We start from the raw sequence: 20,659 nt of genomic DNA on the forward strand, positions 1-20,659 counted from the left end.
CAAGACGACCAGGTTAGGGGCTGTTCCGATGGCGACAGTATTCCGGACCCCCCAGGCCAGGTCAACCGGGTTGGAATATTCATGGCCGGCACACAGGCGGCGAATCACTCTTCGACCGCCGCAGCAATGCTCTCCGGATCAGCAGGGGCAGGAGGCCTTGTGCGCCCGCCGGTTCAAGTTCTATCTGATCTATTTGATACACTAGCCGCGCTCATGGCAGAGGACAATCCGGCGGATCAGGAGGCCCATAATACAGAAATTGCAAAGGTGAGAGAGCAGATCGTGCAAGCCAAAGCGGATCTGGCCGCAGAAAAAGACAGGATGGCCGCAGAGCGGGCCGCTTTGGACGCCCAGGCTTATAAGCTCATGCTTGACCAGAACGCATCACAGGAGGTCTTAAAGCGGAAGCACAGGTCACGCCTGCCGTTAGGGTTTGATCCCCGGAATCTCTTTCACACTCCAGGAGCTGGACCCAGTAATCCGCCGCGGCACCTGGAGACAAACCGGATTGAGGCACCAGGACCAGGGGGGACGGTCCAACCTCGCCTGATGGAACCTCCTCAGCAGAACATTGTGATTCTTCCGCCGGTCCAGACGCCCCCAGGTCATTATTCTAATCCTATGGACAACCTTGTTGCGGCCGCCGCGCGATTAGAGGCTATCCCAGTCGAAGGGGACTCTCCGCAAGCGATAGAGACGCGCCGGGTTAAGGAGCTTCTCCGGACCGCGCTGATTCAGCAGGAAGCATACTCGTACAGCCGTGATCGGATTCACTCTACGCCCCGTCCAAGCCGGAGCTATAGCAGGCGCATGGATGAACCGGCCATATCGAGCAATGCGCGAGGCCGTGAAGCAGCCCATGGCAATAGCCCGGCAGGCGGTGTTCGCGATGCTCAGGATGTGGTGGACCGGGCCCGGGCACGGAGGGAAGCCGAGTTAGCAGCGCAGGATGATGCGGATCAACTTACACCGGTTCGCCCTACCACCTTCGCCGGACCAGGAGTCGCATCCGCTTTGGGAGTGCCTTGTTTAATCCCCGCTTTACGCAATGTGCGCCTGCCCAAAGATTTCAAGGGTCCACGCAAGGTGCCGAATTACACCGCTGATTTATCCCCTGAAGCGTGGATAGAGAGTTATGAGATGGCCATGGAGATGTTAGACGTGGATGAGACCGCATGTGCAAAATACTTCACCATGATGCTTGAAGGCACGGCGCGTACCTGGTTGAAGAGCCTACCGCCCAATTCTGTCGGCTCATGGGCCCAGTTGCGGGCCCGGTTTATCCAGAATTTCAAGGATACGTGTAAGCAGCCCAAATCCATAGTAGACCTGGCGGCTTGTGTCCAGGGGGAAGGAGAATCAACGACCCATTGGGTGCGCCGCGTTTCGGAAATTTTGCACTCGTCCGACAGGATTAATGCTGACTCTGCGATCTTAACCCTGGAAGGCAACTGCCGGTTTGAGCCTTTAAAATTGAAATTGGGACGCATGAAGCGGTTCTGTAATGACATGGGAACCCTCATGGCCGCTCTAGTGAAGTATGCTGATTCGGACAGTACCAAGGATCCCGAGACTGATGATGATGAAGCAGGGAAGGGAAGGAAGAATAGCAACTCCAAACAGCAGCAGTATAAACCGGCGGGTCATGGAAACGGAGGCAAGCGCAAGGCGGATGGCAGCATGGACTTTGTGGCCAACACTAATGCACAGGACAGGGGGCAGCGGCGCAGAGGTAAAGCGGCAAATCGTAATGGGGCTCCCAATCCTAACGCAAGCCGCTTGAGTTATTTGATGAATCAGCCTTGCCCGAAGCACGGGACGAAGGAGGCGCCGGCTAACCATCTTTGGAAGGATTGTTATATCATGCAGGAGTTTAAAAACTCTAATGCCTTCCGGTATGATCACGGGTCAGGTGGCGGTTCAGGATCCGGTTTTCGTGGGCCGGATCACGATGGAGCTTCCGGTTCAGGTCGCAATCAGGGCGGTCACAATCACCAGAATAATCAGAACGGCCAGCAGCAGCAGCAGCAGTCGGGTTATCAGAGCCAGCCAAAACAGTTGAACAATGGGCAATATCATGTTTTCACAACTAGCTTGGATAAACGCGACCGAAAACTCCACAAGCGAGCGGTGAATTCTGCTGAACCGGCCTTACCACGTTACTTGCGCTGGTCGGAACAGCCTATCGTGTGGAGCAGAGAGGATCACCCGCCCCGGGTTGATAATCCGGGCCAGCTAGCATTAGTGGTAGACCCTCAGGTGGGGGGTTATAAATTCACCAAGGTACTCATGGATGGAGGAAGCAGTATTAACATACTATACTATGAGACATTCCGTCGCATGGGTTTAACAGACAAAGATCTCAGACCGTCTAATACGGTGTTCCATGGTGTGGTGCCTGGCAAATCTGCATATCCTGTTGGTAAGATAGCCCTGGACGTGGCTTTTGGGGACGAGCACGACTCCCGGTCGGAAAAACTAACATTTGAGGTGGTGAAGATCCAGAGCCCATATCATGCCTTGTTTGGCCGGCCGGCTTACGCCAAGTTCATGGCGCGGCCTTGTTATATCTACTTGCAGCTCAAGATGCCGGGTTACAAGGGGACAATAACGGTTCATGGGAGCCGTAGGGTCGCTTTGGAATGTGAGGAAGGTGATGCGGCTTATGCAGAGTCGGTCTGTGCCACGGAGGAGTTGAAGTACTATAAGGACAATGTTGATCCAGCGGATATGACTCCTTTGAAGAAGCCAACTACAGAGCATGATTCGGATCTGAAGTTCAAATCGGCAGCTGAGACCAAGCTTGTTGACTTCGTGCCCGGCGATTCGTCCAAGCAGTTCACTGTCAGTGCCAATTTGGATCCCAAATAGGAAAGCGCGCTCATCGAGTTCATCCGTGAGAATCGGGACATCTTCGCATGGAAACCATCCGACATGCCAGGTGTACCGAGGGAACTCGCTGAGCACACTCTTAATGTGGATCCTAGGTATAAACCGGTGAAGCAATTCCTCCGCCGGTTTAACGAAGAAAGGCGAAAGGCCATTGGAGAGGAAGTGGCCAGGCTTTTGGCAGCTGGCTTTATCATTGAGGTGTTCCATCCAGAGTGGCTTGCTAATCCGGTGCTGGTTCTTAAGAAAAATGGCACTTGGCGTATGTGTGTGGATTACACAGATCTTAACAGGGCCTGTCCAGCGGATCCTTTTGCCCTCCCCCGCATTGACCAGATCATTGATGCCACGGCGGGTTGTGAGCGTTTGAGTTTTTTGGATGCATACTCTGGATATCATCAGATCAAAATGGCGGTTAAGGACCAGGAGAAAACAGCGTTTATTACTCCCTTTGGAGCCTTCTGCTATGTATCTATGCCCTTCGGACTCAAGAGTGCCCAAGCCACCTATCAACGGTGTGTACAGAATTGCCTGCATAAACAGATCGGCCGCAATGTGCACGCCTATGTGGATGATATTGTAGTAAAATCAAGGCAGAAGGAGACGCTGGTGGATGACTTGAAGGAAACCTTTGACAACTTGCGGGTTTACAAGATGATGCTTAATCCGGCCAAGTGTGTCTTTGGTGTTCCGGCAGGCAAGTTACTAGGTTTCCTGGTGTCTAATAGAGGAATTGAGGCTAATCCGGAGAAGATTACAGCTATCACCTCCCTGGCTAAACCGAAGTGCATCAATGATGTTCAGCGCTTGGCGGGCCGAATCGCCGCACTAAGCCGGTTTATCAGCCGCCTCGGAGAAAAGGCCATTCCTTTGTACCAAATGCTGAGGAAGACAGACCATTTCATTTGGAGTCCGACTGCTGATGAAGCATTTGAGGACTTGAAGCGGCAGTTAGCCAATCCGCCTGTCCTTGCAGCTCCGGTCGACAAGGAGCCACTATTATTATACGTAGCAGCCAATGCTCGGGCAGTTAGCGTGGCTATTGTGGTGGAACGCAAGGAGGCAGGCAAGGAGTATCCGGTTCAGCGGCCGGTTTATTATATCAGCGAAGTGCTTATTGAATCCAAGCAAAGGTATCCGCATTGGCAGAAGCTGGTCTATGGTGTTTTCATGGCCAGTCGGAAGTTGAAGCAGTATTTTCAAGGGCACCCCATCACAGTGGTCAGTTCAGCTCCCTTGGGTGACATCATACAGAACCGGGAGGCGACTGGCCGGATTGCCAAGTGGGCTATAGAGCTTGGGCCACACGGACTGAAGTATGTACCTCGGACGGCGGTGAAGTCTCAAGCACTTGTTGATTTCATCAATGATTGCACAGAGTTACAAGCACCAGAGGAGAAGCCGGATCACACATATTGGACTATTCATTTTGATGGATCCAGGCAACTGGAAGGCTCGGGGGCTGGAGTCGTATTAACTTCCCCACGAGGTGATAAGTTTTGTTATGTTCTCCGCTTAATGTTCCCTTGTACTAATAATGCAGCTGAGTACGAAGCCTTGCTCCATGGTCTCCGGATGGCTAAAGAGATGAACTTAAGCCGGGTTAAGTGCCTCGGTGACTCGGACCTCGTGGCTCAACAGGTGTCTGGCACTTGGGATTCTAAGGACCCGCTCATGGCTGCATATCATCGGGAGGTGGATAATATTGCGAGTTGTTTCAAGGGTTATCAAGTGGATCATGTGGACCGTCGGAAGAATGAAGCGGCGGACGCTTTAAGCCGGTTGGGTTCTCAGCGTAAACCGGTCCCGCCTAATGTCTTTCTGGACGTGTTGCATAACCCGTCAGTCCAGCTCCCAGGTGAAGCGGATTTGGCTATTCCTGATCCAGAGGCTCAATTGGTGGCAGCACTGCATGCTATTCCGGATTGGACGGTTCCTTATCTTACGTACATGAACCGGGGGGAGTTACCAGAGGATGAGATTCTAGCCAGGCAGATAGTCCGGCGATCCAAGTCTATGGCGATTGTTAATGGTGAATTGCATCATTGCAGTGTATCAGGGGCGTTTCAACGTTGTGTTTCTCCTGAGGAAGGCTGTGAAATATTAAGAGAAATCCATGAAGGGGATTGTGGACATCACGCCGGTTCAAAGTCTCTGGTAGCAAAAGCGTTTCGTCACGGGAGCGCATGCTGACGCGGAGGACTTGGTTAAACGGTGTGATGGATGTCAGAAATTTTCAAGGCGTGCTCATGTGCCGGCTCAAGAATTGAGGATGATCCCAATAACGTGGCCGTTTGCAACTTGGGGGCTGGATATGGTCGGACCTTTTAAAAGATCCAAGGATAAGAAAACCCACCTTTTGGTGGCAGTTGATAAATTTACCAAGTGGGTTGAAGCGGAGCCTGTCAGCAAGTGTGATGTAGCAACAGCGGTGCAGTTCATCAAAAAGGTGATTTTCTGGTTTGGTTTTCCACACAGTATCATTACTGACAATGGTACCAATTTATCCAAGGGCGCTATGAAGGAGTTCTGTGAACGTGAGCACATCCAACTTGACGTGTCGTCAGTGGCACACCCCCAGTCCAATGGACAGGCAGAACGAGCTAATCAGGAAATCTTGCGAGGCATCAAACCCCGGCTTATGGTCCCATTGCAAAGAACACCAGGATGTTGGGTTGAAGAGCTACCATCTGTGTTATGGAGTATCAATACTACGCCAAACCGGTCCACAGGATACACACCATTTTTCATGGTCTATGGAGCAGAGGCAGTTCTCCCTAGTGATATCCGGCACGATTCGCCTCGTGTGGCAGCTTATGTTGAAGCAGACAATGAGACAGCACGGCAAGACGCTTTGGACCTATTGGACGAGGAGCGTGATATAGCGGCTGCCCGTTCGGCGATTTACCAGCAAGATCTTCGTCGCTATCACAGTCGCCGGGCTAGAACCAGAACTTTTCAAGAAGGAGATTTGGTGCTTCGACTCATCCAAGATCAGACGGATATGCACAAGTTATCCCCACCTTGGGATGGACCTTTCGTGGTCAGCAAGAATTTGCACAACGGGTCGTACTATCTGATGGATATTCGAGAGCATAAAGATTCACGTACATCAGAGGAGGAGACCAACAAGCCGTGGAATATAGCTCATCTTCGGCCTTACTACACTTGAGCCATCGGTTCTATCTATGTACATATCATGACAGTGTATATATTATCTTTGATATAATAAAACCGGAGCCTCAGCTAAAGCGGGGTCTCTGTCTTTCTTATCATGCGTGGTTACCTGGAGTGGTTCTGTTTTTAAAGCAGCCTCCGGTTTTCCCCTTGACATTTGCTTTTTATATATCACTTGGGGCCTTGGTCGTGTCCGAACCAACGCGACACCTTTTGATAGGTGACAACCACCAGATCACTTGGGGACATGGTCACGTCTGAACCAGTCACGCCTCTTGATCGGCCTAAGGCCACAAAATCACTTGGGGGCTTGGTCGAACCCGAACCATTGCCACGCCTCTTGATCTGGCATATATGCCACGAATCATTTGGGGACCTGGCTGACTTGAATCATTGTCACTCCTATTGGGGGCTTGGTCCTGTCCGACCATGGTAACACCATCTGATCAGCTCAGTATAGCATATTTTTTGCAAATGGTTTTTATCATTGCCTTTGCTTCCATGTTATTTTCATGGTTTGTTTGTTCTTTGTTTTTGTTGGATTTCTTTTATGTCAGCAAACACCCTTTTTCCGGTTCAGCCGATGGATTTGATTTCCCTTTAATCCGGAGAAGTATGCCCGGTTTACCTTTTCTTTTACGGGAGTTGTTTTCTCCCCCCTTATTGATGGTAATGGTTTATAAAACCTCCGCTTCAAGCTTGGCTAAGCCAGCTTCATGCCCAGACATGGCAGGAAATATGAATTGAAGTTTTTCGAACAAAAGCTTCAGTACTTATGCGCGAAGGCATATTCAAGGCAGAAGTATTAACTATTCTATTACAAGGCAGCACGGTGCCCAAATAAGATCGTTGTTCTTTTGGAAAGATGCCAAAGACAGCTATCCAAACCGGCTTCCGGTTCAAGCCTGCTCTTCATCATCCGCCACTTCAGCTTCCTCGTCTCTACCCATTGGCTGGAAATCAACAGTGGTCCAGTCGATTCCCATTAAAGCTTGGAAAACGGCCTCTTCATGGATTAGGGAAGACGGTTCAATATCAGGAGCGTAAGTGTGCTTACGGATTGGAGGGATCAGATTCTCCGCTTCAAGAGTTGGGGCAGGCACTCGCTTGTTCTGGTCATTGTATTGAGCTTGATAATGCGTCAAGTCTGCCTCTTCAGCTAACTGACAAGCCAGAGGGCGCACTGCACGGTTTATTGCCCTTAAATCCTCTTCGTTAAATTCAGAGCCATCTTCCTTCAGGCTAGGATAGCCTTGAGATGCTTCCACAGGGTCGAAATCTGGCACCCATGCCTTTGCCCGGATCAAAGCGTTAATAGCTCCGATTCGAGCAGCAGATTTCTTCAGCTCCTCCATCCGGGCCGGAAGCATCGACAACCTGTTAAGAGTGTCCTGGATTAAAGAAGGTGCCGGGTTGTTATGAGAGGCTGTGGTGATGATCCGCTGGGCTCCGGTATATAATTGTTCCACTAAGGTGTAGGCAGCCTTCAGTTTCTTCCGCACATCATTTCCTAAGTGCCCAATGCGTGTGCCTACAACAATACAGGGACGGTCTCACACCGGATTTACATTATAGTAGGTTCAAATTATCACAGAAGTTAAAAGGAGCTTACCAAAGATTGCAGCGGTCATGGAGTGTATTTGCTGCTTTACGGCCGTAAGTTCATCCACCACCGGTTTAAGGGCAGCTTCAACATTTTCCGCTCTTTTGGTTAAAGCGGCCTTCTCAGTGGCCCAATCAGCCCGCTCTTTCTTGAAGCCCTTCTTCAGCTATTCAGCGGTGCTCAAGGCGCTGGTTAGTTCTTCCTTTGCCTTGTCTGTTTCAGCCTGTTGGGTTTTCAAGGCCTCCTGCAAATCGGCAATCTGGTCCTCCTTGATTCTCACCTCAGCCTGCATACAGACAGCATTTAGCTTTCAACAAACGGTCCAAAGAAATTGAAGTATCAACCACATAAACAAATTTATACGCCTGATACTTGGGGGCTAATGCACCTTCAATTTTCATCAAGTTATTAGATTGCGAAGTCCCAAGCTCAATACAGGTATTCAACTTGGCACTTGGGGGCTAATGGCTATTTGATCAAATTATGTTCTAAGGATAGTTTTTCTGTCCGAGCCCCGGTCTAATTCTGCTAAGTTAAACCAGCCCTTGGGGGCTATATTAATGGATTTCAAAAAGTGTTGAGGATCATATTCAAGTCCCGGTTTGACGAAGGCTACAAACCGACCCTTGGGGGCTAGGAGGATTAGTGCAAAGGCAGGCAGTAAAGAAGTAAGTTACCTCAAATTTATCCCTCATCATTTTTACTAGACTAGCTTCACAGTCACGGCTAGTATAAAGCCGGTTTAGATAGCCGGAATGAAGATCTTGGGCGCTCAGAGCAGCATATGTCTCCAGTTCAACATCCCATTTTTCTTTATTCAGAGCGGAAAAATCCTCTTTTATGGTATGCTTGGTTAAGGTGACAGGATTCCCGGGTTCAAAGCGGCCTACACCGGTAATCACAACATCATCATCTTTGGACTCGCCGGTTTGTGTGATCGGTTTGTCAACAGGACTGTGGGATTTCTCAATCCGGACGGAGCTGACAGGCGGGTCAGCAGAGACTGAAGTATTAATAGGCCTCTCTTCGGGAATAGCATCGTCTTGTAAAGGAGGATCATTGGGAATATCCTCAGGAGCAAATGCCTCAAGATCTGGCGTTTTGTCATGTTCTTGGGCTACATCCTTTTCGGCCGCTTTATCCAGGCGGGCTTTCTTGCTCGGTTTAGGTTTGGACCTGAAAGAAAACCAAAGAGTCAAGGAAAAGCATAAGCCATTACACAGTGTACTGGAAGCATATGTTCAGCTTAGCTTACCCAAGAACCGTTTTTAACGGTGGCAGCTGAGTGGCCGACGATTCACCAGAAGATGAATGAGAAGTAACCTGATAATTGGAGTCGGATGGGTTAAGAGGTTGACGGAAGAAACCCGCTTTAGGATGTAAATCAACAAAAAGGTCAGAGACCTCGGAGCGGCGTTTTCGAACCGGACTGTTTGGTAAACCGGTGGAGGTAACTACCTGGCCACTGTGCCAGGTTGTGCGGCGAACTTCATGTTGCTGAATCTTCATATGAAATTTAGGATCCAAATAAGCAAGTGGATGAGAAAATTTAACTTTCCGGTTTGCCTGTCGAAGTTTTGGCAAGGGCAAGATTTCTGAATCGGAAGAGAGAATAGTTACCTCAACGAATTCCGCATTGCTGGCTTCAGCGTCATCCTGACAAGCATCATCATCAATAAGGCGTGTAAAAAATAAGCCAAGCGAGTCAAGTTCTACCTCAAGGTCCGGGTTACCCACATCATCGTCAATAGCTGGATCAGATGAAGCGGTGGTTTTTCTCTTATGAGCTGGCTTCTTAATAACCTTGGTCTTGGGACGGATTAGCCGCCCTGCTTTCTCCGTTTTTTCTTGAGGAAGTTTCTTGCTCCAAAACGGATTATCGCCCTGGATCAGCAGTAATCAAATGTCAAAGATATAAAGCAGTAACCGGTTCAACAATAGAGAAATTAAAATATTACCGCTGGCGGTTTGTTGGTGGTGCAGTAAGGAGGCAGACCGGTTTGAGCACAGAGGTGCTCCGGTTCATTCAGCATCTTTTTCACAGATTCTGTGACTTCGTCATCGGGGAGTTGGATTTTAGTGTGTCGGAGTGGGTCATCGACACTATCAGTATACTTGCACATCAAATTGGAGCGCCGGCTCAGAGGCAGTATGCTCCATGATATCCAGCAGCGTGCAAGATCTATTCCCGTTAAGCCGTTGGCCATAAAAGCTCAGAGTTTGGACAGTTGCGGAGCGTATTTAATTCTTTCCTTGGCGCTTAGTCTTTGTGGAAAAGGGTGCGTGTTGCTGAGCCGTTCCGGACGGAAACCAGGCAAGGGATTTTCATTGTCAGGGGAGGTATCCTTGCAATAAAACCAAGTTGCATTCCACTCCTTGGGGTGAGTATGGAGTTTGACGTGGGGATAAGTGATTTCCTTCCTCTTCTGAATGGCCATACCGCCCAATTCAGTGTTGGGGCCATCGGTGAATTCAGTGCGACGGTTTAAATGAAAGAGGTCTCTAAACAATTCGACTGAAGGCTCCTCTTGAAAGTATACCTCAGAGAGCACTTGAAAGTGGCATAGATTGGTAACAGAGTTGGGGCCAATATCCTGTGGACGGAGCTGAAAATTGGCTAATACATCCCGGTAAAATTTAGAGCCGGGCGGTTTGAAGCCCCGGGCCAAGTGATCTGCGAAGACTACAACCTCTCCTTCCTGGGGGTAGGTGGACATTCATTTCCAGGAACCCTCCAGTGGATCGTATCTTTACTGTCTAAAGCGCCGATCAAGACTAGATCGTCCAACTGTGATTCCATGACGCGAGAAGGAACCCAATTGCACTCATACACTTGTTTGGCCATGGCGAGATCTACAAGAAATAGATGATCCGGTTCAAGAACACGCTGGGTAAAAGAAGGTGTTGATCTAAACTATGATAAACCGGTCTTCCACAATGCGGCATCATGTGGATTCTGGCGGTTCAACCAGGGGACTAATGGTATACACCGGTTTAGTAACTTTTTTCTATGATCAGTTAAACCGCCTGACCTAAGCATCGGAAGAAATTGAAGCTATGTACAACTAGGTATACAGAAACAGGTTTCACAAGATCTTATTACAGCCACGGATCTACAGCGAGCTCACAAAAACAGAAAATATTCCGAAGAGTAAGGCGGAACGGAAGTGAACCATTGAGCGGGTATGTGCGTGAGATCTAGGGGCTTAGATAAGAAATAACAGGCGGATGCTTAAAGATTACTATTGAACACAGCGGGAGTTTACAGATTCATCCAAGAGTCGGAATACAAGTATGAGCAAGTGACGAACACAGCACGAACATGGAACCCTAAGAACAGATCTAGGTCAAGAAGAGGAGAAAGCTTACTGGGAACGGAGAAGATGCGGAACGATACCGCAGTGCTCTGGTGCGCTCAGGTTGATGCAGCGGCCCAAAACGAAGCAGAGGTCGACGGTGGCGGCGGATCTCCGAGGCTGGCGACGCGAGGAAGACGAAGAAGAAGAGATGAGGGGAAAAGAAAGGAGATGACCCTTCGGTCTTATTTATAAGGCAACAGAGTTAGGTCAAGCGCGTGGATCCAGGAGCTGCCGTTAAAAGAGGGCGTTATAAATGACAAATTTCATGATGACGTCATGCCGGTTTACAACAACCAGAAATGATGACAACATGGCGGTTTACCAATTACCAGAAGATGTCCAAGATACAAGATTTTGTGAAGGATTGACATGAACCAGTTCAAATCAATCTGGGGCCTAATGTTGGGGATATTACCACTAGGCGTAAACCGGCCTACTTGGGCCGGGTTAACTTCATTAGTGGTATAAGCAGGTGAAGGCCCAAGGCCTATAGTCGGTTTAGAATCTGTAGCCGTAAATCGACCTGATGTATAACTTGTATTGTAAGTTAGGAATAGAGAGATACCAACCGGGATACGAATATGAACCGGTTGGGACTCTATGGACCGACGGACGTCACCCGTGTATATAAGGGGACAACCCGGCGGCGGTTCAGGAGGGACAACGACAACTCGAGCCTGGGCGAAGCTTGTTTGCTCCCTAGCCATCGAGACCATATCAATTCCATCACAACTAGATGTAGGCTTTACCTTCATCGAAGGGGCCGAACTAGTATAAAACCCCCGTGTCTTTTGTGTCCGCTTTAACCCCTTCAAGTAAACCCGGGGCGATGGCTCCATGACTAAGTCCTTTCACTAGGACATCTGCCGTGACAAATCCACGACAGTTTGTCTTCAGTTTCAACTTATCTTCATGATTTTCTGCGCTATGATGATTTGATTGCATATATATATACTAGTGTTCTGTCCTCTACAACATTCACTTATAGCTATGTCTTCAAGTTGAATCTTTTGAACTAAGTGAATGCGATCGGACCCTAACCTCTCTATGCTTTCTATCTCAAACTCTATCTATCCAAATCATATGCATTCTATTGAAACTGTCGAATGTCTTCTCCGCGTCCTAGTCAGCAGAAGACACAGAGACAAACATCAAGTCCTATTTAAATGATTCATCTTTATTGTCGATATCCGGAGAAGCTGGAACAACTCTCCGACATGCCTGGCGGGCGTGGGAACGTGGGATAACTCTGAGTATGTTGCATGCTTGCCACGTGTCCCACGGATGTGAACAGATAGGGGCACCTGCGTAATTGCGCAGTGCCGCACACCTACTTATAAATACGTGTCCCCTGTGGTCAAGAAAACCTTCTTCCACCTCTCCACCTCGTCAAAACCCTAGCGCCACCGCTAGTTCTCGACGACGCCGGCGACGAAGCGCTTAGCTGCCGCGACTTCTCCGACGTCGTCCTCACGCCGGCCGTGGACATCATCCTCTCCGCCGTCGCCGTAGGTGTCCTCCGTCGCCAAGTTAGGGCACGGTGGGCTGAACTGCTCGGTCTCCTATTCATCCCATCTAGCAGTTCTTCGTGCGGTAATTATAACTCTATTTTTACCACCTTTTTGATCTTCATAGATTCATCCTATCTACCGAAAGTGGTTTCTACCTACTCAATGTTAAATCTATTCTGTCTGCATCTCATAATGCCTAGTCTATTCACTTAGATTTCCTATCTAGTTTGATTCCTCACTTGTACTTATTCACGGATTGGTACAAATCTGGAACCAACTCACCTCATATAAGTGAATGTCCTCGCATCATGAGGTCAATGTCTTCAAACTGATTTATCTTCAAAATCTTCTGAGAATGCATATGACCTCTTCCCCTTCCCTCGCATCTCTAATGCTGTCACAGGTACATGTCCATGGGAGAATCCCTTGGTTCTCATAGTCTGCATTCGTTTGCAGAATACTTACAGCATCATATCAATTCTCCTAAAGCCAGTTCCTGCTTGACCAGCAAGTGAAAGTCTCTGAAGCCATTGAACATATTGAAGCCATTCAGTTTGAAGTTCATGGCTGCAGAAAAATCAGCAAGGAAGGGTGGCAGACAGCGCCGAGAAGGAACATCCAAAGATCTGCCTGATGACCTAGCAGAGCTCTACAAGACAGATCCTGAAGAGACATATCATCAGCGCAAGACACGAATCCAATGGATTCGACGCTATTGGGCTGAAGAGTAGTTCAAGTACAAGTTCGTAACCAAGGAATATGCAGAGGAGAATGCAACCAAGAGTCCTTGGGGCGATATTCTCTATCGAGGTCTTCAACCCAAGAACAGAGCTGAAGCTATTGCACAAGATTTCTATCCTTGCATGGTCCATGGACCATAGCCTGAAGAAGCCGACCCATCATCATTGCTCTGGTGTCGTGACGACAATCTCTTCAAGCGCAACTTCCAGTTTGCTAAGGCTTCGGCAAAGGAAAACAAGAAGTCATGGGGATTAGACTTCAATCCTGGCCCCTCTGCTCCCCGTGATGATGGCACACGTGAAGCTGAAGAAAACAGAATTGGCCCCTTTGCAAACCTTGATGGCCTCATCTCCTACATCTTGGTACAAGGTGCCAAAGTGGATCATTCTGACAATGATGCTGATTCTGATGAAGCCCCAGCTCCTCCTCCAAGGCCGCAGAAGCCAAAGAAGATTAAGGCTTCATCATCAGCTGCACCTCCAAAAGCTTCTCGTGTGAAGCCACTGGCCACTGCACCTCCTGAAGCCAGTGTGCAGTCTGAAGATCAATCCAGCATCTCCAAGAAGACGGAGAAGAAAAAGCAACTTGTCAGGCATACTGATCAAGCCTTGACTCCTGCCGCCATTCTGCGTGAAGAACCCATTGATCTGTCAAGTGATGAAGATCTTGCTGATGATGCCCTTGAGCAACTGATAAAGAGCAAGGAAGAAGCAGAAACATTCAACAACTTGCCTCTCTTTGACGTGGCCATCATCCATAACTTCATTGATGAGTGGTTCGACACCCCCAATCTAAGCTTTGAAGATTTGCAACTTCCCATTGGCCTCAGCGTCTCTTTCAATGGCGCCATTGCTTCTGAGCTGGCTCTTGCTCAGCGCATCGTTGAGCTGAAGAACAAAATTGATTATGAGAAGGCTCAATTCAAGAAGCATGTGGCGAAGCTCAGTGTTCAAGACGTCAGAAACTTCAAGATCATGCTGCATGAGCTTAAAGAAGCTTTTCTGAAGAAGCGCCAAGAAGCTCAAGGCTCTCGTGAGCGCATGAAGAGATTGGATGATAAGTGTGTGCTTGCCTACAATGAGGCTGAGAAGCGCAAGTCACTTGTCCATCCTGGCATTGACCCCAGGATGGCAGCAAAGAAAAAGAAGAAGCTTCCTGCTGACCAGCCTGCTCCTTCAAGCCAAGAAGCCCCTCACATTATCTTCCCAAGCAGCATGACTGGCTCGAAGCCAAAGGTCACCACAACCGCTTCAGAACAGAAGAAGACGAGGGCTGCCGAGGCTGAAGCCAGAAAGAGGAAGAATACTGAAGCCTCTGATACCGTTCCCTCCAAGAAGAAGCGCGAGACCAAGAAGACTAGGGCTGCTCCCACAGAGCCCTTAGTTGTTGAACCCATCTCAGTGGTTCGTCCTACATCTGCATCCCAAGAACTTCGCATGACTGTTCATGAGCCTGCTTCCACAGAGGATCCTGAAGCTGAAGATATGCCAGCAGCTGAACCCACCGCTGCTGAAGACATTGATCATGATGACAATGTTGAAGATGATGAAGTTCTTCCTCAGATCGAATATAATGTGGTATCATCGCCTGTTCATACGAACAGCGAAATCATCAGCATTGGTCGTCCTCTGACGCCAATTGCTCAGGATGCTTCATGGGCTGATCGCCCGCAAGAACAAGATTCCCCAAGTACTCCCCAACAACAACAACAAGCTACACCACCCGTGCAAGAAGAAGATGAAGACTTTGAGGCCCAGCCAACTCCATCTCCAAAGGTGTTGCCAGCACTTCGCAGGCTTTGCAAAGGACAAAGGCCTCAAGTACCTCTGTCGAGCGTTCTAGAAGGAGAAGTGCAACGTCAACCTATTGCACGTCAAGTGTTCTCAGAAGCCACTCCTACTGTGAATGTCTCTGAGTCTGAAGCACCAGCTGCTGAAGACAATCCGGCTGCATCAGCCGATGACAAACGTCAAGAAGAACATGTCTCTACACCCCCCCATTCCTGAAGAAACTGTTCATGAAGTGAACGTGTCTGTGCCTGACCCTCCAGCTCCTCAAGTGGAGGTTGAAAATCCTGAAGCTGCCACTACCAACGCAAGTGAAGCCGATGACGTTGTCATGGCTGACGCTAATGTGGAGCCTGAACCAACCACTGCACCTGAAGCTAATGAGGCAACTGCTCCTGAAGCACCTGTTGTGCAGCCTGAAGCCTCAGTTGCTGCCATTGCTCCTGTTCCGCCACCAAGGCCCTATACAATCGAGCAAGCATACAACCATGGCGAGCTAATCACAGTAAGATGGCCCGTTCTGGTCCCTCCGCCTAATGTCTCTGGTCCTCAATTTGACTATCACATTGAGCATAGGCCTCAGGTCCAGAAGCCCAAGCCAAGACTGCCAAGGTTTCTAGTACTGCAAACTCACCAGGGTCCTTCAATTCGAATGGCTTCAAAAGCCACAATACCTTCTTTGACAGTGGCAAGAACCCTTACTCCAAGCCAAGGATATCATCAGATCGGTTCTGGAGCTATCAGCAGAGAAGCTATTACTCCTGCATTCTATATGATCAAGGGCGTATTTTCCCTCATATGCGCCTCGTCACTGAAGCCATTGCGGGACTACCGTGCTTAGAAGAAGCACTTGATTGCTTTCGTGATGCTGGTCTGCTCAACTTTGTGACAGACAAAGAACACTGGAATGAAGAGCTATTGCTTCAATTCTATGCTACTCTACACATTCGCGGTTATAACAGAGATACAAAGACATGGGTTCTCGAGTGGATGACAGGAAATGTTCATCATGAAGCCAAAGCTCTTGACATCATTGAGCTTACAGGCCTATCCACTCCCGGAGAGCTCTATGAACCTGGTTGTCAAAACCACCACAATGCATTGGAGAGCATCTTCCATAAGCCTGAACCCAATATGAGCCAGATGTTGAGCATGATGAAGCCTTTGCCATGTGATGCTGAATATCCAAAGGAGTTCTTTGTTGATGACCATGAGTATCTTCCGCACACTATATATCATATCATCAGGCGGACTCTATGGCCGATCAAAGGACATTCATCAGCTGCAAAACTCGAAGGAGCCATGAAGACATTGGTCTTCTACATTCTCAATGGCATCAGCTTCAATGCACATGATTTCTTCATCAGGCAACTTGCTGCTTCTGGATCTGATCTGTTTGGTCTGAAGTTTTATGCTCCATGGGTCATGCGCCTCATCAAGCGACACTCATCTATCAACTATCAACCATCTGCTCGCAATCATGTGATCTTCCTACCAGAGGTTGATATGTCAGTTGAAGCCATATATTCTGACCCTGCCAAGAAGCCTCTTTGTCTTCAGAATGCCGAGCACCAAAGCTTCACTCAACCCATTGAAGGTGTTCAAGCAGCAACTCGAATCTATCCATTGGCTAGAAATACTCGTCTGCCTCATCGAGCACCTACTGAAGCCACTGAAAGCACCATTGCCCAAAGGCCTCGGAAGCGTTCTCGCGTTCTCAATGACCGAGAACTTCTTGTGGCCCTTCATCAGAAACAGGATAAACATCACTTTTGGCTCAAAAGACAGATGCAAAGCCTCTTGGTGGATGTCAATCGCATTCGTAACCTTGCCACCAAGAATGCCTTTGTTGCTCATGAAACTTGCTGGCGATCATGGAAGAGCTTGACCTTGCTTAGTGCTGAAGCAGATCTTCAAGACGATGGCTTCAATGAAAGATTCCAGTTTGACTCCACTCCTCCACGGACTGCTGTCCTACGTCGCACTCCATCTCTTGAAGACTCTGAATATTCTTCCTCCGCGGAAACTGTCAATGCCAGAGTGATCGATGACAAAGATGATGCTACTTCACCACCTCCTACAACTGCATGCATCAACACTGCACCAAGTTCGTCTGCACCGCCAACCAACGATGATAACCCTGCTGCTTCACCTACTCATGAGGACGAGTAGATGCTCTATGTCTTTAAACCTTTTTGGTCCTTACTGACAAAAGTGGGAGAAGTGTATGAGTTGACAGTCTTCAAGCGAGTTCATATGGGCGGTTGCATTATATTTTGCCTTGTGCTTACAACTCTTGCTTTTTAAAACATTTGGTTCTTTGAGTTGTAACACTTAAACTTGATGGTCGTCTGCTACTTATTTGCTTTACTTTGATGCGATGATAAATTCCGCATGTGCGATGATAACTTCCACACTTAGATCATCCTGCAGACGTCCATTTTTCATTATGCATGTCATCCTATTTGCTATATCATTTCATGCATGATGAATTATCTTCATAAGTTGAAGTGGATCTCCACAAGTATAACCTGCCATGTGCATTTGCATTCCAAAAGCAAAATTACTTATATGCACATCTTCAGGGGGAGCCCTTTCTACTTATGAAGACAATTCCTATCCTTTACAATTTCACATACTTTATCCCTATTGAAAACTTCAACCAGTTTGTCATCAATCACCAAAAAGGGGGAGATTGTAAGTGCATTTAGTGCCACCCCTAGTTGATTTTGGAGTATTGACGACAAAGTTGGTTGAGGGACTAATGCGTTTGTGAGAATTGCAGGATAATGCAGGAAGTGTCCCTCATTGATTCGGTTTACCTACCGGAGATGACCCCTAAAAATGTATGAAGACATTGAAGACAATGGTGGTATGAGAAGATATTCATATTGAAGACTATGACATGAGAAGACATTGCGTGAAGACTATGGAGCGTGAAGACTGTGTGGTTTCGTTGTTTCCTTTTCTTCTTTGTTGAGTCATAGGAACCATCGTACTGTTAAGTGGGGCCCAAGTGAACTAAGTTAGAGTGACTGAAGTGATGCTCAACCCAAATCCTATGTCTTCGAGTGAAGACAATGTGAGCAAATCTTATCCAGAGCTGGATGAGTCAGCTTTGCTTGTAGCCCAAGTAAAGTTGCCGCGTGTGTTGGAAATCTGACCGTTGGAACACGTGTCAGTTCCTTAGTGACCCAGGGTCATTTCGGACAAATCAGGCCAGGTTGCCTTGTGGCTATAAATAGCCCACCCCCTACACCATAAATTGGTGGCTGCTCAGAGTTAGTTTACGGCTTTTGTCGTTTTGAGAGCAACCCACCTCGAAGCCTTTGAGAGAGAAATCCTTGCGAGGACAAAGCCCAAACACCCAGAGCCAAAAGTGTTAGGCATCACTGAAGTCTTTCTGTCTATGTGACCTGAAGACTTATTACACTTGAGGACTGTGTATCCTCCAGCCGGTTAGGCGTCGCGTTCTGAGCATCCAAGAGTCATTGTGGATTGCCGGGTGAATGAAGTCTGTGAAGGTTTGGAAGTCTACCTTGAAGACTTACCAGAGTGATTGGGCGAGGACTGGGTGTCCTTAGCTCAAGGGGAATAAGGTGAAGACACGGTCTTCTGAGTTGAATCTCAGCATCCCTAACCAGACGTACAGTTGTCACAGCAACTGGAACTGGTCCAACAAATCCTGTGTCTTCAACAAGTGACTGGTTCTATCTCTTCCCTCCTTTACTTTAAGTTTGTCTTCGTGAAGTCATTGCCTATCTGTCTTATCTGATTGACTTCATTGCTTGACTACTATTGTTGATTGGCTTCATACTATCTTCCATCCTGATCCTACTACCTAGCTGCTATTAGTCTTCGTACGTTAACGCTATTGCATACTTGACTATGGCTTGCTTGTTGTAGTTTATCTTCCGCTGTATATCAATTAGGTCATTTCTATTGTTTTTCTTCGAAACTTCCACGTTTTGAAGACTTAGATAAAAATCGCCTATTCACCCCCCCTCTAGTCGATAACTAGCACTTTCAATCCCCAAGCTTAATTCCTTCTCGTCCTCGAGTAGGTAAATGATAAAAACAGAATTTTTGATGTGGAATGCTACCTAGCATAATTCTCAATGTAATTTTCTTTATTGTGGCATGAATGTTCAGATCCAAATGATTCAAAATAAAAGTTCATATTGACATAAGAAATAGTAATACTTCAAGCATACTAATCAAAGTAATCATGTCTTCTCAAAATAACATGGCTAAAGAAAGTTAATCCCTACAAAATCATATAGTTAGGTCATGCTTCATTTTCGTCACACAAAAATGCTCCCATCTTGCACACCCCCGATGACAAGCCAAGCAATTGTTTCGTACTTAAATAATCTCAAACTTTTTCAACTTTCACGCAATACATGAGCGTGAGCCATGGATATAGAACTATGGGTGGAATAGAATATGATGATGGGGATTGTGTGGAGAATACAAAAAAGAGAGAAAGTCTCACATTGACGAGGATAATCAACGGGCTATGAAGATGCCCATCAATTGATGTCAACATGAGGAGTAGGGGTTTCCTTGCAACGGATGCACTAGAGCTATAAATGTATGAAAGCTCAATAAAAGAAACTAGTGGGTGTGCATCCAACTTGCTTGCTCACGAAGACCTAGGGAATTTTGAGGAAGCCAATCATAGGAATATACAAGCCAAGTTCTATAATGAAAAATTCCCACTAGTATGTAAAAGTGACACCATATGAGACTCTCTATATGAAGAACATGGTGCTACTTTGAAGCACAAGTGTAGAAAAGGATAGTAACATTGCCCCCTTTTTTTGGGCCTTTTTTTATTTGGCCTTTCCCTTTTTTTATTTGGCCTTTCTTTTTTTTAGTTTGGGGACAATGCTCTAATAATGATGATCATCATACTTCTATTTATTTACAACTCATGAATTACAACTTGATACTAGAACAAGATATGACCCTATATGAATGCCTCCGGCGGTGTACCGGGATGGGCAATGAATCAAGAGTGACATGTATGAAAAATTATGCATGGTGGCTTTGCCACAAATACGATGTCAACTACATGATCATGCAAGGCAATATGACAATTATAATGCGTGTCATAAAAAAACAGAACGGAACGGTGGAAAGTTGCATGGCAATATATCTCGGAATGGCTATGGAAATGCCATAATAGGTAGGTATGGTGGCTGTTTTGAGGAAGATATAAGGAGGTTTATGTGTGATAGCGCGTATCGTATCACGGGGTTTGGATGCACCGGCGAAGTTTGCACCAACTCTCAAGGTGAGAAAGGGCAATGCACGGTACCGAAGAGGCTAGCAATGATGGAAGGGTGAGAGTGCGTATAATCCATGGACTCAACATTAGTCAAAAAAACTCATATACTTATTGCAAAAATCTACAAGTCATCAAAAACCAAGCACTATGCGCATGCTCCTAGGGGGATAGATTGGTAGGAAAAGACCACCGCTCGTCCCCGACCGCCACTCATAAGGATGCACAATCTAAGAACACCTCATGTTTCAAATTTGTTACACAACTTTCACCATACGTGCATGCTACGGGACTTGCCAACT

Source organism: Triticum aestivum, chromosome 4B, assembly GCF_018294505.1.
Source record: "Triticum aestivum cultivar Chinese Spring chromosome 4B, IWGSC CS RefSeq v2.1, whole genome shotgun sequence".
NCBI classification, from domain to species: domain Eukaryota; kingdom Viridiplantae; phylum Streptophyta; class Magnoliopsida; order Poales; family Poaceae; genus Triticum; species Triticum aestivum.